The sequence below is a fragment of the Armigeres subalbatus genome, chromosome 3, assembly GCF_024139115.2.
Source record: "Armigeres subalbatus isolate Guangzhou_Male chromosome 3, GZ_Asu_2, whole genome shotgun sequence".
Lineage (NCBI taxonomy): Eukaryota > Metazoa > Arthropoda > Insecta > Diptera > Culicidae > Armigeres > Armigeres subalbatus.
The window spans coordinates 283,412,262-283,428,965 of NC_085141.1; the positions used below are offsets into that span (position 1 = coordinate 283,412,262).

The 16,704-nt window shown below is 39.0% G+C and overlaps 1 protein-coding gene across 1 annotated transcript in view; it reads left to right on the forward strand.

Annotated features, from left to right (window-relative positions):
* Positions 1-620: 620 nt before the first annotated feature.
* Positions 621-16,704, forward strand: part of LOC134220103 (protein embryonic gonad) — a 509,451-nt gene continuing 493,367 nt past the window's right edge. The window contains exon 1 of the mRNA XM_062699086.1: positions 621-1,911. The gene's annotated coding sequence lies outside the window, so the exon portion shown is untranslated. The remainder of the gene's footprint in view (positions 1,912-16,704) is intronic.

Below are 16,704 nucleotides of genomic sequence, written 5' to 3' on the forward strand. Positions count from 1 at the left end.
AATCATGTTGATTCATTTTTGAATTAGATGAATTTTAGCGTGCGTAAGTTTGAATGATTTATCCTCTACATGCTTGTGTATACTATGCGGATTTTTTTTGGTATTGAGTCTTCTTAAAAGGCTATATATTAAAGACGAAAGTACGTATGGGGGGAGGGTCTGTCTGTTTTCTTACGCTTTATATAAATATAAAAAAGAAATAATCGTATGAAAAAAAATCTTACATAGGGTGAGGAAGAAAACCGGCCGACAACCTCTCAAATAAGGACAATAATAAAAATAATACTTTTTCTGTGTAAGCTATGATCTTTCTGAGTTTTTTTTGACTCCTACCACAATCCGAGTATTTTAAATTCTATTGAAAACAAAACAAATTGCTGCCCGCACATCTTGCACCACTGGCTACAACCTGACGATCAAACAGACGCATGCGATGGCAGGCCCTCCCTGCTGCCCTGGATGAAGCCACTGCTATAGCATCTCAGACGGCGAGCATCATCATCGCATCTGCTGACGACAACGACGATGGCACGCGGAGGGCAAAAACGAAGCAAATAATGTTATGGGTTTTACCTTGATTTTACTTGTATGATTCCCCCAGTCGTGATTTGACTCTTCTCCGTTACACATCTCTCGGGGCTTCGCACGGATTCGTTCTGGCGGTGTTTACCTTACTGGTGGTGTGTTTAGCGAGCGTGTGCTGCAGAACAGAGCGAGCGATAGATCGATGTTTTTGCGCTGGTTTGCTTTTTGGCGTTTCCGAGAGTCGAGATCGAATCGAGAGGCGCAATTGAGCGCTTAGAAGAAGTTCGTCGCTTGCTGCCGCGCAAATCTCTCGTATGTCGAGCTTAAGCGTTTAAGATTTTTTTTGTGTCGTTGCGCTTATTCTGTTTATCGGTTTGTGACAAGTGCTTCGGCGCAGAGGGGTGACCTTGCCTCGAGAGGATCGTGTCGATCGGATTCTGATGGATTTAAAAGAATTTGCTCGCTGAACCGTTTCCGAGCATTCGAGAGATTTGAATGCTAATGAAGTGGCCGCAGGGATTGCAACATTCGCTGTGTTCAATGAGCGTGCGCCCTCATCGCGATTAATTATCTGCGGATTAGTGTCACCTAAGTGCAATTGACCAACAGAAACAGTGGACCTCCGACATTGAATGCCACGTGCCTTTCGACTTCCTGTAAACAGTGACGATACGGCGAAGACATCCAGCCGCAATAAGGCAAGTGCTGTACGACATCGCGAGAGGTGTGCAGAGTGAATAAATTGTTCTTTATTTGCTTGTACTGGCATCTTCATTACATGGTGTTACATTTCATTATCTTGTAGCTCGTGTTGTCGTAGTCATCTTGTTCGCGCAGTGCGTACCTTCCTCTGCTCCACGGCCAACGGCAATTGCGAGCCATCGAAACTAGCTGAAGCAGCGAACACCGACAACATTATTTGTGTTTGTACTTTGGGGGCACGTGCTTGGGAGAGAGGATTTATTAACTTAAGTGGCCCTGATATGTTGCTCGGCTAATGAGCAGGCTCTAGTGAACCGCAAGCAGGCAAACAGGAAAAGTGACCCGAAGAAAGTGATACTCGACCTCGGTGTGTTTGTTCAAGTGCAAGATCCGAATCTCTTCCGCGCACCAACATAATAGAGCAAATAGCAACAGTACCCACATCAGATTCCGTTGAAAAGGTTACCGCGAATCTGCGTGCTTTAATTAGCAAGATTGACGAGAAGTTTGGAGTTTTTGCGCTCGTTTCGTTTGTTGTATTTTTTGTTTCTCTTGGTGTACTCGGAGCCGTTGGCAAACCGCACAAAGGTGCTTGTTGGTGTTGACTTTTAAAAAGTTCAAGAAGATCCCTGGCTGTAAGCTGCTACTTCCTGGATTGAATCGCAAGTTCCAACAGCAAACAAGGTGAGTGAGTGATTTTGTTGATTGGTATCTTTTGTTCTTGCACGACGACTGGCGTACCTAAGGCGGTAATTTGTTCCGATCGATTTGATTAATTCGGAGTTAATGCGTGGCTGTCGACACATGTGCCATCGTTAACGCAAAATGCAAGCTCATAATGGGTAGTTTGATGCAACATGTGTGAATAATGTGTTCATAATTGAAACATACAACTTAGCAGCGTGTGATGAGCTTTGTGTATTCTGTGTTTTTACTGAACTATACCTAACCTAATTAATTCTAAGAGTGTAAAAATTAATCGTAGCAATTGAAGGTTTCAAGAATGATTGCCTAAAGTTGCTAATTATTTTATTGTGCATTTGGTTTAGTGTGCCAATATTGAATTGCATTTGTGTTATGCCAGGAAGACAATTTCAGAATCTTTTTTCAAAATGTATTTTTAAGCTAGATGTACCAGTTGTGGCTATAGCACCAGTTGTCGCACTAGTGCTTTATTTGCCAAATGGCCAATCAAATCACCGCTAACCAAGTTCATATCGATAAAGCATATTCATATGATACACCTTTGATCTCCTCCAACACAAGCAAAGCATTATTGTAAAAATTGATTTTGCTTAATTTTTGGCGTCGTTTGCACCAGTTGTCGCACTAGTGGTCCCAATTTGGCCAATCCCATAAGAAAACAATGGGATTTGCCAAATAAGGAATCAAAATTAAGAATAGTGCCACAACTGGTGCAGGCGTTTATATTATGGATTAATCAAGTTTGAGGATAATAACAAATTTTATTATGGTTTTCACAGCTGTTCTAAGGAGCAGGAAGTAAAACCTTCGCTTGATATATAAATTCCACCCACATGCCTTTTACTTATTTGAAAAAAAAAATAGTTGTTCTTACGTATGGCGACAATTGGCACACCCACCCTGAATGATTTTTTCAGTGTCATTCCAATCGAGAAAGAGAACTGTCATTCAAAAACATTCGAAAAATAGATCAACTCTTTTTGAGATGTTCCAATTTCGATATCGTCGATGTGGTGACTGTTCATCTTCTTCACAAAGTCGTTCGGCTTCCACATGTTCTGGTAACTCGTTCAAGGGTGTTGGTGTGGTTTGACATAATCCGTCCTCAATTTCATGAACTTGAGATTTCAACGGTTCGAGCATGGTAGAAATGTGATACAAAATCATGTCGTCATCAGATGTTAAATGCTCTAGACTTAATTGTTTGTAACGTGATGTGCGATCCTTTCCCAGCATCCGCATTATTTCTTTTGCTTTGGGAAAGAACTTGGAAAGTAGTGGATTGTCCGGGGCCAGAAAAAATATTTCATGTGCAGATTCCAAAAATCGACTCCATTAGTTTCCACTACTGAATCCGCAAGACATTTTGAATAATCTGCTTGGTTTTCATTCCAAGGAAATATACAACAAGCTTCGAAACCGTTTTTGATTATTCGTCCATCAACGGCTGCCATTGCAGAATTAAGCAGAGAAGCGAAACACTCGCTCTTTAAATATTTATTTGGTTTGTACACTTTCAATCGTCTACAGTTTTGAGCCATGAAAACTTCAGTGGCTTGAACACGGCGACGTTCAGTGGTCCAGTGGTTGAAGGATCCATGTGCAGTTTGCGTAGAGACACACCAGGACTATACCCAAATTTAAACATTCCTCAGCGGTCTCCCAAAATATATCACAGGCAGAACAGCTTGATCTACAAGCTGAGGATGAAGAATTTGTTTGACGTATTTTAGGAAAGAATCCTTATTCATACAACCGGAGTCTTTTTTTTCCTATTCCTTACTCGCCAGGAACGCTCTGAGTCACTTCCATCGGTATCTTTTTATAAGGCAATAATACCAGCGGAGGAAACATTTTATATCAGCTGAACAAGTAAACATAACGGTTATGGTTTTCTTTGCTGGTCCATGATCGACTTTGTAGACGTTACGTTCACCACGATTAGTTATAACTTTGCCAACTGCCGGGTCTAAATAAAAACAAGCTTCATCTCCATTTAGTACTCTTCGTGGATCCTGCAGAATATCCGTGAAACCGTCAAAGGATGGTGTGGACTTCGTTGAACCAACGTCTTATATCCTGCTCGGTTTCATTTGCACTCGCACTTGTAACATTCTCCGGTTTACGGATAGAGAGTTCTTTGAATCGGTCCAAAAAACTACGAATCCATTGTGAAGCTGTTATCAAAATAGGAATACTCTTATATGTGAAATAAGTTTTATAATTGGGCACAGTATAGTATTACTTACACGACCTTCCATTTTTGAAGGTGTTCCGGCTTGGGTGCTTCTCCAAATAAGTGGTGACGATACTTCTAAAAAAAATCACTTCTGAAAAAAAAATCCTGTTTGAATATTGTAAATAAATATTTTTCGGTACGGTATCACTTTTTGAATATATTAACGTTGAATCATCAATTTAGTTATCGTGATAGCTCGAGAAGCTTATATTGAAAACCCAGCACAGATATACTACGCAATCAATTTAGTTTACCAAAATATAACATTTCTTCTCAAACTTGACTTCTGTTCACACAATTTGCCGAATCTGTTCTTCCTCATCTGCAACAGCGGTGTACAAAATATATTTTCACAGTTTAATTCGGACACATTATTAACAGCACTAATTTTAGGATTTTAAATGATTTTCAAGCAACAAATAATGTAAAATGGTACAAAGCAGCATCATATGTTTGACCTATAATGCTTGGATTTGTGTAAATTACTTGAAAATTGTAGTTTTAGCTCTTTGAACTGCGGTCGATTTTTCACTGCGTCTCTTCATCCGGTGTAAAACCTGAGGAATAGCAACAATTTTGTTTGCAAAACATTATTTTTTGTATATTGTGCTCCATTAAATAATAATTTCAAGAGATTCAAACTTTGGTTATATCCCAAACATAAAAAAATCGAGAAATTTAATATTTAAGACTTGTGAATTATTTTAAATACCTGTAACATGTGCAAAATATATTGTTTACCCTATTTAACAATGACATCTCGCATTTTGTATCAAAAGGGCAATGATCTTTTGAGATTCTCAGCTAATGCGGTTTTTCTAGTCGAACTTTGTGGAAGAATGAAAGTTACGTCAATGCTTTTACTTCGTTTTGATGCAAGTTCAAATTATTCGTTTTTATGGGGACATCGTTGAAGATTTATCTGAAGTTCATCTTTGACCGACATACAGTTTTCCAATAAAATGATGATTTATTCTTCAATGAATGATTAAATTTGTTATAATTGTATCATTCAATTCTATGATTAAAGATTTTTAATAACTATTAATTCTTTTTTTGACAATGATAAATGATAAATTATTATGATTAACGAATAAATTTAGTCTTGTCAACGAGTAGCGATTATGATTAATGAATAAAATGTATAGTTATCATACTAAACGATTACCGACTACCGACGGCGCGTCACATTTATCCCAAAAGCTAACAAGAAGGATAAATCATCCGCAAAATCCTTCAGACCAATTAAGTTATTGTCCTTTATACTAAAAATAAAGGAAAAACATCTTCTTCTTCTTCTTATTGGCATTACATCCCCACACTGGGACAGAGCCGCCTCTCAGCTTAGTGTTCATTAAGCACTTCCACAGTTATTAACTGCGAGGTTTCTAAGCCAAGTTACCATTTTTGCATTCGTATATCATGAGGCTAACACGATGATACTTTTATGCCCAGGGAAGTCGAGACAATTTCCAACCCGAAAATTGCCTAGACCGGCACCGGGAATCAAACCCAGCCACCCTCATCATAGTCTTGCTTTGTAGCCGCGCGTCTTACCGCACGGCTAAGGAGGGGAAAAACATATAGCATATAAAATCATTTTATCTGACGAAAACTCTTTTGAGCAAAAATCAGGAGGGCAAACCCTCAATAACAGCGCTTCACAAGTTAGTTACAAAGTTGGAAAGATTTTTTGAAGCAAAATAAATTTCACTTGCTGCGTTCCTTGTCATTGAAGGAGCACATCTCACAGTTCAATAAAATGCATTGTTATTGGTATTCGTCCATTACATCTTTTTGGTTCTGAAATCAATGTAACTGATCAAGTAAAGTATGTTGGTCTAATTTTGGATTCAAAGCTTTCCTGGACTCCTAACATTGAGTTCAGAATCAAAAAGGCGTGTATGGCTTTCGGCCAATGCCGACGAACCTTTGGTAAAACTTGGTGTCTTAAACCCAAATATATCAAATGGATTTACATTGTTCGACCAATATTGGCTTATGGATGTCTTGTGTGGTGGCAAAAGGGGGAAAGTGAGGACAATTCAGTCTAAATTAGGCCATCTTCAAAGGATGTGCCTAATGGCAATGACTGGTGCGTTCTCTTCAACTCCCACGGCTGCTCTCGAAGTTCTCTTCGACGTAGCCCCACTACACATACATCTCAAACAAGAAGCATTTTCTTGTACTTACCGACTATGGGTACTCGGTTCTATGGAAGAGAATCCTGTAAACCGCAGTTCTACACACACTTCGTTGTTACCGCTTATGGTTAATTGGGACAAAATTTTCCTTGCTCCAAGTGATCTCACAAACGTTAGTAGTTTTCCTTATAAGACATTTTCAACACAATTCCCCTCGCGAGATGAGTGGACATCTGGCTATTTGGAGAGAAGTATGTCAGACAGCATTGTTTGTTACACTGACGGCTCCCTCCTCGAAGGTAAAGCAGGTGCAGGCGAACAGTCACACTCACTGGGTACACACTGCACTGTTTTTCAAGCGGAAATATTTGCCATCATGTGTGGAGTGCAATCTGCACTGCAGCAACGCATTATGGGCAAAGTAATATACTTCTGTTCAGATAGCCAAGCAGCTATTAACGCTCTCGTCTCGGCCAACTCAAGGTCGAAGTTAGTAATCGCATGTGGAACTCAAATTGAGGAACTGAATTCAGTTAATACTTTACACCTTATATGGGTACCTGGCCATTCTTCCATAGCTGGAAACGAATTGGCTGATGAGTTAGCTCGTAATGGAGCATCGCATGACTTTATTGGTCCTGAGCCAGCTATTCCAATATCCAAGTGTTGGGTGAAGCTTTTGATCAACTCGTGGGCTGTCACTCAGCACAAATGGCATTGGAGTAGTCTGGATTCATGTCATCAAACAAAATTGTACATCCGGGAGCCATCTCCGGTAGTAGCAAGTTATTTAATTAATCTGTCTAAACAGAACTGCAGTGTCTTAGTCAAGGCCTTGACAGGTCACTGCCGACTGAACTATCATATGGCAAATATTCAACGAGTTGAATCATCTGTTTGCAATAGTTGTGAATCCGATTATGGAACTTATTATCATCTAATATGTAACTGCCCAGTCTACGCACAATTGCGCTTCCAAATATTTGGTAAACATTTGCTTAGTGAAATTGACTTCAGAAACCTGAACCTTCAGAGTATTTTGTTGTTCATAACCCGTTGTGGTAAGGAGCACATCTCACAGTTCAATAAAATGCATTGTTAACTGGGTTGGCGAAATGTTATCGAAAAGCGAAATATCAGCAAACCTGGCAAGCTCATCAATTAGTGTGAGGGCAGTAAAAGGGTGTACCCAAAGGAGGCATGCTATCATCTTTATTGTGGTCTTTAATCGTTGATGATCTTCTCAAACAACTGGAGGCTCAAGGCTTCGAAATAATTGGTTTTAAGGATGATATAGTTTTATTGGTGAGAAAACATCATGACTGTATTACTTCTAACCTAATGCAAATTGCTTAAAATTTCATCACTTTATGGTGTGAAAAGTAAGGATTGAATATAAATCTTTCAAACCCACATTAGTGGCATTTACAAGAAGAAGAAACAATTCATTTCCTATTTTTAAACTAAAATTAACAGATTTGAAACTTTCAAATTCAGTCAAGCATCTTGGAGTTAGACTTAAAAGTAAGCTGAATTGGAACTTACATCTTGAAGAAGCACTTAGCAAATCTCAAATGCTTTATGGATAAGTAAGGCGACGTTCGGTAAAAAGTGGGGACAAAAGCCAAAAAGGATCCAATGGATCTACACGGCGATTGTGAAACCCAGAATATCATATGCTGCATTAAAATGGAGGCCAAAAGTAAAAGAAATTGTGGTACAGATGAAGTTGGATAAACTTCAAAGATTAACTACTTTTACAATAACGTGTGCCACAGAAAGCACGCCAAATAAAGCGCTAGACGCTTGACGATTTGCTCTATGTGCTTCAATTGGATCAATTTATTCAATTAGAAGCTTTAAACCTTTTCGAAGGTGACCTGAAAGATTATCTTAGCATTCTAAACAAAATTGGTCAACTCGCTCAACACAAACAATGATGACTGGATGAGGAGAAGATACAACTTTCATCGGTGTTTGGATGTAATTAATCTTGAGCGAAGTATATGGACAAGTGGTGGACCAAATCTTCGCTCAGGATCAATTGTGTTTTACGCCAACGGCTCAAAGCTGAAATTTCAATTTCCATGGGCAAGTGGCCAACCAAGCTGAAGTTCAGGCTGGAATGCTCCAATTTATGCTGACGTCGAAATTACAGGCATTCAAATGTTTGCATATCGTCTGATAGTCAAGCAGCATTGAATGCTTTGAAATTAGCAACTTTTACGTCTAAACTTGCTTGGGAATGTGTTCAGTCACTCCAAACCTTGACATGTCGTAATAAAGTGAACCTGTATTACACTTACACACTTAGTTTTTATTTCTGCAGCTCGGCAAAAATCCGCACAGCCGTGCGCCAGCAAATAAAAAAAAAGATATTTCAGCAAAAATGACGTTTGTTAGCTGATTTTAGGCAAAATATTTGCTGATTTTCAGCAATTTTGACAGAAATCTCGGCAAAAACATGTTTGCTGGGGCACGGCTGTGCGAATCTTGGTAAAAGTTCAACATTTTGCTGAGATCCCGGTAAAAAAAAATTAAGTGTGTAGGTTAGGGTGGCTCAAAAAACACTTTTACAATTTTTTTATGGACAAACCGGTCAACGTTTGAGCGGTGCTAAACTCGTAGGAAGTTTATATGGGAAAATGTATGCAGAAACATCCAAAACAGTGATTTGCAGTTGGACGGCACAATTTACAATGTAGAATCATGATACTCTTTCAGTTCTTGTTGAGTTAAATACAGAATGTTATGCTGAAAACCGCGAAAAGATTCGAGTTTTTTAGACAAAGATATTAGCATTTTACTGGAGTGCTGTAGGGGTGAATTTATTTCTTTTCAAAGGTAAAAGAAACGAAATTTGCTCAAACCCTACTTCAGAGAAATGCTAATAACTTAGCCGAGCAAACTCTGATCTTCTCGCGGTTTTCTGTATAACATTCTATATTAAATTCTTTAAGATCTGGATGGGTATCATGATTCTTGATCGTAAATTGTGCCGTCCAACTGCAATTCACTGTTTTTGGATGTTTCTACATACATTTTTGCATATAAACTTCCAACGAGATTAGCACCGCCCAAACATTGACCGATTTGGCTGAAATTTTGTCCAGAGCATCAGGGCATCAAACAGAGCCGAGCAAGAGGGCGGCCCATAAAAAATATGAAAAAAGTTTTTCCCATACTAATTTGAGCCACCCTAGTGTAGGTTCTCGATCACTGTGGCATTGAAGGCAATGAACAAGCTGATATGCTAGCAAGACTTGAATCATCTCGACAATTTTTAGGTCCCAAACCATTTTGTGGTGTGTCTGCGTGTGCTCTTAGAATGGAACTCAAGTCTTGGGAATATTAAACAATAGGGGACATTTGGAAGAACACCATTCAGTTCAGATTTCAGTTCTTCAAATGGGGGCTGATAGAACCCTCTGAAGTTTGGAGAACAAATCCCAATACGGTAGTACGATTCATCAGAACCATAATACCGAATTGGGAAAAGGCTGCCAGTCAAGGCGATGCGATTGCTCTAAATAGCAATAATGCGTCAACTTGACAAAGCTATATAAAATGGGGCATATATCACAATAGATCTAACAAATGGTCGCAGTGATTGAAATACCCAACAAGGAAAAAAACGATTACCGCTTGTGATTAAAATTTATATATATTTAATATTGACAGAACATGAATGACCTATTATTCATTAATTATGATTAAATCTATGAATAATAACTAATGTTCTGGCCTTTAGTTTGGGGTCATAATTACAAGAAGAATAAGTGTACTTTGAGTGGAACTCAGAAGAAGCATTTAAGGACACTCCTCACGGAATCGAAATTAAAAAGAACTCGCATTTTGAAGGGCGCACTACTCAATAAGGAAACAACGCTCAACTGCCATCTCTATTATTCCTATAGTATGACTGAAATAATAAAAATGATAGTAGTTCGCTACTTCCGTATCGAGTGGTGTGTCCTTGAAAACGCGAGTACTTTTAAATTAGGATTCCGTGAGGAGTGTCCTTAAAGGGATTTTTTTTTTAAATTGTGTTTTGTTTTTTGTTGTACCAAGTGCAGTAACGCGATTTAAATGGTTCCATGATGTCGCTGATTTCGAAGACGCTGGAATTTGCTTGGATGGCTAATAAACTCGTAGTGGCTCAGTGTTCTGGAAGGGGTTTATTTGAAGAGATTGTCATTTTTATTGGCAGCTGTCATTTTTATTGTTCCATCTTCGCTACGTCGCAGCATGCGTGGAGTAATAGGAATGACGGTTGCGCTTTGCTTCCGTTTTGTGTGGTGTGCCCTTGAGAGAGCCAGTACGTTTGGGATTCCGGGAGGTTTGTCCTTACGTGAAAACAATACGAAAAGCCAACTAAAACTTTGCGTGGCGATGAAAGATCAAGAACCAGTTTTTTGCGAAGACTTTTGAAATCAAATAAAAAATCGGAAATTGTAAAAATAAAAAAAAAGTCAAAATGTTTAGTATAATTATCTTTATATAACACAATTCGTTTTTTGTGTTCTATGACCCTAGAGGGATCGTTTTGCTTACTGAGCAAATAATTTGTCACAACAATATTTATATGAATTTCAGGGTTTCGAGTTGGTCTGTGTTCGTATCCGCATAACTCGGAAACGGCTGGATGGATTTTCTTCATTCCTTTAGCAAATATGTTCATTATCATTTCCGACGGGTTTATATGATATTTCCTCATGCGAAAATTACGCGGAAGGTTATGCAAATTGTAAAAATCTAAAATTAGGATTCGTATGGAAATTTCACATGGGCATTTTCGCCTACTATGCATGACAACGTCTGCCGGGTCGACTAGTCGTCTATAGGGCACTGCATGGAAACATTTCTTTCTCTTTCGTTCCTCATAACTTTTGACGTTTACTGGCCTTGTTGTTTTCTAATTTCTTTGCAGCGAGAAAGAAACAAAGCTTTCCGTGCAGTGCCCTATAAATAATTATCACATTTTCTTTTAGCCTGCTAAATAATGAGCAATCAAATAACAAACAATAAAAAAAATAGATATATACTCTTTCGACAGCCGGCTCTCTTGCCAGCCATATAAACATATAAACAACATTTCCTATGGGTCGAATTGAAGCCAATTTCCATGACCTATCTTACCCTACACAACCACCAACTCCGTAGAACTTATGAGAGCGTCGCCAATTTGGGGGCCTCTCGCTAAGCAAGTTTCCTTTCATATTCCTAGTTACAGCAGTTTGGATAAGGATTTTAAAAGAAACATGAGTATCACTTATGTCCAATCTACGAAGTATACCGCAACAACGCTAACGCTAACATAACCATAACCTACTGAAGACGTGCTTTTCGGTGCTGTAAAAATTTTGGAAAAATGTGTTAAAAATTTGAGACATTTCGCACAGCGTTTTTGGCATTAGACTGAATAAAGCATTCAGTTAAGATAATTGTAATCTACGGGACTTCTTGGCCAGACGTTGAGAAGCGTGACTACATAGCAAGATCATGCTGAATTTAGCTGAGTTTGATTCTCGGTCTGGTTTTCTCGATTTCTCTGGGCATAAAAGTATCATCGGATTAGCCTCATGAAATACAAATGCAAAAATGGTAACTTGGCAAATTGTTGTTGAGGGAACCTTGCAAGGTTGCATGCTGCATGCAGTTAATCTCAACAGCAGTTCCGTCTTCAGTGCCTCGCACGGTAAAAATGAAATGGTGCGGATAAAAAATGAACAAATGAAAAAATCTAAATTTAAAACTCCCATGGAAACTTTAAAATAATTTTAATTGTACCGCGCATAAAATAATCTACTCCTTCACTTATCCCCGTGGAGGATCGAAATCCACCCACTTCGTGAGACATCAAAAAATTAAAGGAAGTTTACGAGAATTAATTTATAAATATTATCTAATCCTGATCTTATTCATGATAGTAAGCTTCTTGGCCATTAAAACGGAAAGTAGGCTCTGAATTTAAAATAGCACAATTAAAAAACAAATCGCCACGCAATTATTAGGGTAATTGATCCGATAGTCGTGGGTGTTCCTATAGTTGCGGTAGTGTAGTTTTTATCAAATATACGCAAATAACGCAGCAACCCACATTGTTTATCAATTAGTTGACCTGTCATTAAGTGAAAGAGTTGAAAACTGTTTTGGATTTACTAAAAAATCGGTGAAATATCACTGAAGTACTGTAAATTATTCTCTGCCTTGTACCAATAGTTGCGGTAGTGTTCCCATAGTTGCGAGTCCCGTATGAAAACAATGGGAGTCGTAACTATAGGAACACGAATTAGAAAATATCGCAACTATTGGAACATTGCACCAATAATTGGAGGATTCATTTTAGGTAATAATGACAGGAGCTGCTGCCATCGGAATACTTTCTACTAATAATATAAAAGAGGAGCTTTCGAATGCACAATTTAGGTAAGCGAAATAAATTATAGCTTCTGTGCATGCGAACAAACAGTGGTGGAACGTGCTTAGTTCCTCCACTATTGGGTCATTTACCCTAGGCTCATCTATTTTGAAGAAAACTCTACGGAGTCAATAATATCATTCGCATTTAATCTTCGGGCGCATTATGAACCAAAAGTACAAATTGATTCTGGCTTTTATCTTATGGGGGGAGGGGGTCTGTCGTTTTCTTCAATTATTTAGCTTACATATAAACAGATGACACTGAATCAACAATTTGAGGACGCATCTCTCCATCGTCGAATGCGCCCCACGCTCGCCAAGCCATTCTGTACCTGGTCCAGTATTGGAATTTCTCATTTTCAATGAGAGATGTCACGCGATGTTTACATACCTGCTTCTTTCAATATCTATAGAAGCGCGAAGGATGAATGGCATGCCACAAAATCTCAAAAATCTTTGTCCCGTGACAGGACATGAAAGTGTGCAATATCTGCTTTATTTTTATGTTTATTACCATTTCAACTCAGTAAATTAAAGGAACATGATTAATTAATCGACTAGTCATTATTCTTCGCATGTAACTGTTGAAATAATTTAGAAATATTAATTTTAAAATACAGCACTACATTCTTTCATGGCTGCCTTTCATGCGAAATTGATCAAAGTACCCACGATTCTTTCATTTGGTCGCTTGAAATAGAAAAAGACGCTTTGCTCTCTGTCTTATGACGATCACGACCTTTTCCAGTACTGACCTGGTCAGCCCATCTCCCGTGCTGCGCTCCACGCCGTCTCGTTCCTGCCGGATCGGAACCAAACACCATCTTTGCAGGGTTGCTGTTCGACATTCTTGCAACATGCCCAGCTCACCAGCAGCCATTTGAGCTTCTGAACGCAAATCTTTTCGGGTCCCGAACAGAACGAATTTCAAACAATTAATAAAGCAATAAAAAAAATTCAAACGGAATCCTTCTTTTATTCCATTCGTAAGATCAAAAGAATCCCGTTTGCAAGCCTAAAAGATCTCCGTTCGTAAGCCTTAAAGACGTCCATATTTCCTTTGATTTCCGCATGGAATTATGTGGCTTCCGAACGCAAATTCATTTGAGCTCCTGAACGAATTTTTTGGGCTTTCCAAAAGAATCCTTTTTGACTTCCGAACACAATCCTGTCGGGCTTCCAAATAAAATCATTATGGGGTTCCAAACGGCTTGCTTTTTTGCTTCCGTGCGGAATCCTTTCTAAAGCTTTCAGTGCTTTCAAAAGGAATACTTTGGAATTCCACATAGAGTCTTCTGGGCTTCTGAACGGAAGATGGACAGAGAATTCCGAGCAGAATCCTTTTGGGATTCCGAAGTCCAAATGGAATCCTGGGATTCCTTACCGAAGCCCTAAAAGAATTTTGATAGGAAACGCAAGAGGACACACCCAAGAGTGTTTCGGTCGGAAGACCAAAAGATCTCCGTTCGTGAATTGAGAAGAAGTCCGTCCTTCTTTGAGTTTCCGAACGGAGTGTTTTGGGCTTCCGAAAGAATTCCTTTTATGCTTTTGAACGGAATACTTTAGAGCTTAAAAAAATCTTTTGGGCTTCCGTACCGAATTCTCTAGGGCTTTGCATCCAAACCAACATTATTCTGGACTTCCGATTGCAATCCTATAGGACTTTCGAAAGAAACACTTTTGGACTTCTGAGAGGAGTTTTCTGGGTTTCCTAATGAATTTGTTTTCTGGTTCTGTACAGGGAATACCGAACGGTATACTTTTGGGATTCCTAACAAAATCCTTCTGGAATTTCTTCCGGAATCCCAAAAAAGATTCCGTTCGAAATCCGTGTTTGGAAGTGCAGGAAGATTCGGTTCGAAAGCCTAAACTTGAGGTTTTAGTTTTCTTTTAGAAATGTGAAACATTTCCATCAAACGTTAAAGATGATTCATTTGTATGGAATTGACAGTCGGATGAACGAGATTTTATTTCTATTGTTTTTTTTTCTTTATTAGAGTGATTTTTCCAGCGTTTTAAAGTTCGTCACTAAGGATTAACGAGAGAAATCTCGAGACTCTGACCATTAATTTGTCGAATCAACGGAGGTATATTGTATTCCATTAAGTCAGTATTCTACGTTGCCAAATATGCAAGATTTTGAATAATTTTCGAATTACTGTACCTTATAAGCCTCATAAAGACTAGCAACCCCATATCAAGAGACCGGCGGAGTGAAACATTGTAGAAATGGCGTATGGAAAGTTGTGAAATCGTGAACATTTTACTCACATCACTTGAACTTCTTGCTTGCTTTCTCTGAATGAACCCCTGATTGATCCACCTAGCGGCGATTGTGCCTTCCTCGTGCATTAGATACATATATTAAAACGTTTTGGTGAGATCTTCTTAGCGTGTTTTGTTATATGAAAATCGTATTTTGGTCATAGCTTCTGATTCCATAGTCCGATCTGGCTAATTTTTAATAGGAAACAATGGAAAACGAGTATGGAGAGCTCCGTCTCAGATGGTAGCCATCGTGGAGCACAGCCGGTTCATCATACCGCATACACAAATGACTTGCCGAAACAAGCACATTTAGTCGAGTTTGGCCTCAGAAACGACGAACTGCGTTGTGTCCGTTTTGATATGACTCTCGTACGAGTGTCGATAACCGGAATGTGTGATTCTACGGAAAATGCGTAAATATTGAATTGTTCTTGTTCGGAAATCTGATCGAATCCAAAATTTATAATTTTATTTTCTCCCAAAATCTCTGGAGCTCCTGCATTTCATTCACAATGAAAGAATTTTATTAAAAATTCGACAGGATAGGCGTCCCATAAACGTGTTTTATTGTCTTATTGCTAACGTATCTGCTCTTTAGTTCTACCAGAGGCCCGTTCCTTCCCAAGCTAGATGTCACAAGGCGATTAAATTTTGAAGGATTTTCGTACCCCTTCCTCATAACTCCGTTTTTATATTTGTTTTAACATAAATAACGAAGTTTCTTATATTTGTACCGGGTTACGTACGAGATACAACACATTTGAGACGACACTAAAGGTGCATCTGATAACATACAAATAAAGTTGTGGGTGTAAACGGACTCGTCTTTCAGACTAAACTATCAATTTATATTAATAAGCTATGATGACTTATACTATGAATGTTGATTTATATTTTTTAAGCTGGATTAAACTATTAAAAAGTGCATAAAATTTGAATTGTAGAATAGTGTAGAAACATTCTTCCTAGCTCAAAACGCAAAACGCTAAAAGGCGACTCCTCGAAAAATGTGCACACCATATATCAAATATGTCCAGATTCCATGGCCACGACCTGATTTGAGTTCATCGCGATCCCAACCGGATCGATATAGTTTTACGATTCCTGAATCCTCCTCCGAAGCCCACCTAAAGCCGAAACATTAACAGCAGAAAAACAAAATTATTTGACATGTTAATAGCAAAAACCAACACGCATCGCGCCCGCTCGAGAATGCCATTTCCCACGATCGAGACATCGTCGCGTCGACCAACCAAGTTGGGGCTCTCGTTGTCGTGGCTGTCGTCGTCGTCGTCGTCGACGTCAAGATGTTTCTGAAGATCTAGATCTAGACGCGCGACCGACCGACCATCCATCCACATAGCCCACGATGATATACGCCGGGCAGACCTACACCTCGGGCAAATCGAATCGACACGTTGTTTCTAGCCAAGCGCTCGCTCCAACTTAGGTGCTCAGGTGAGAGGAACGTGGGGATCATTAGTCATTTGTAAATTTACACTTTTTTATTGCCCGAAGAAGAAGTTGGAGAAAACGGTCGGTCCCAGCGTGTGCCTTATGATTGTTATGGTGAATTGTGGCGAAGGCGATCTTTATCGTTGATCTGGTTTCGGAGACGATCGGACCAGAGTATAGAGTGCGGACCGCGGCATAGGCAGAGCAGGTTGGAAACATAGTCGTCGCGATAAATCGGAATCT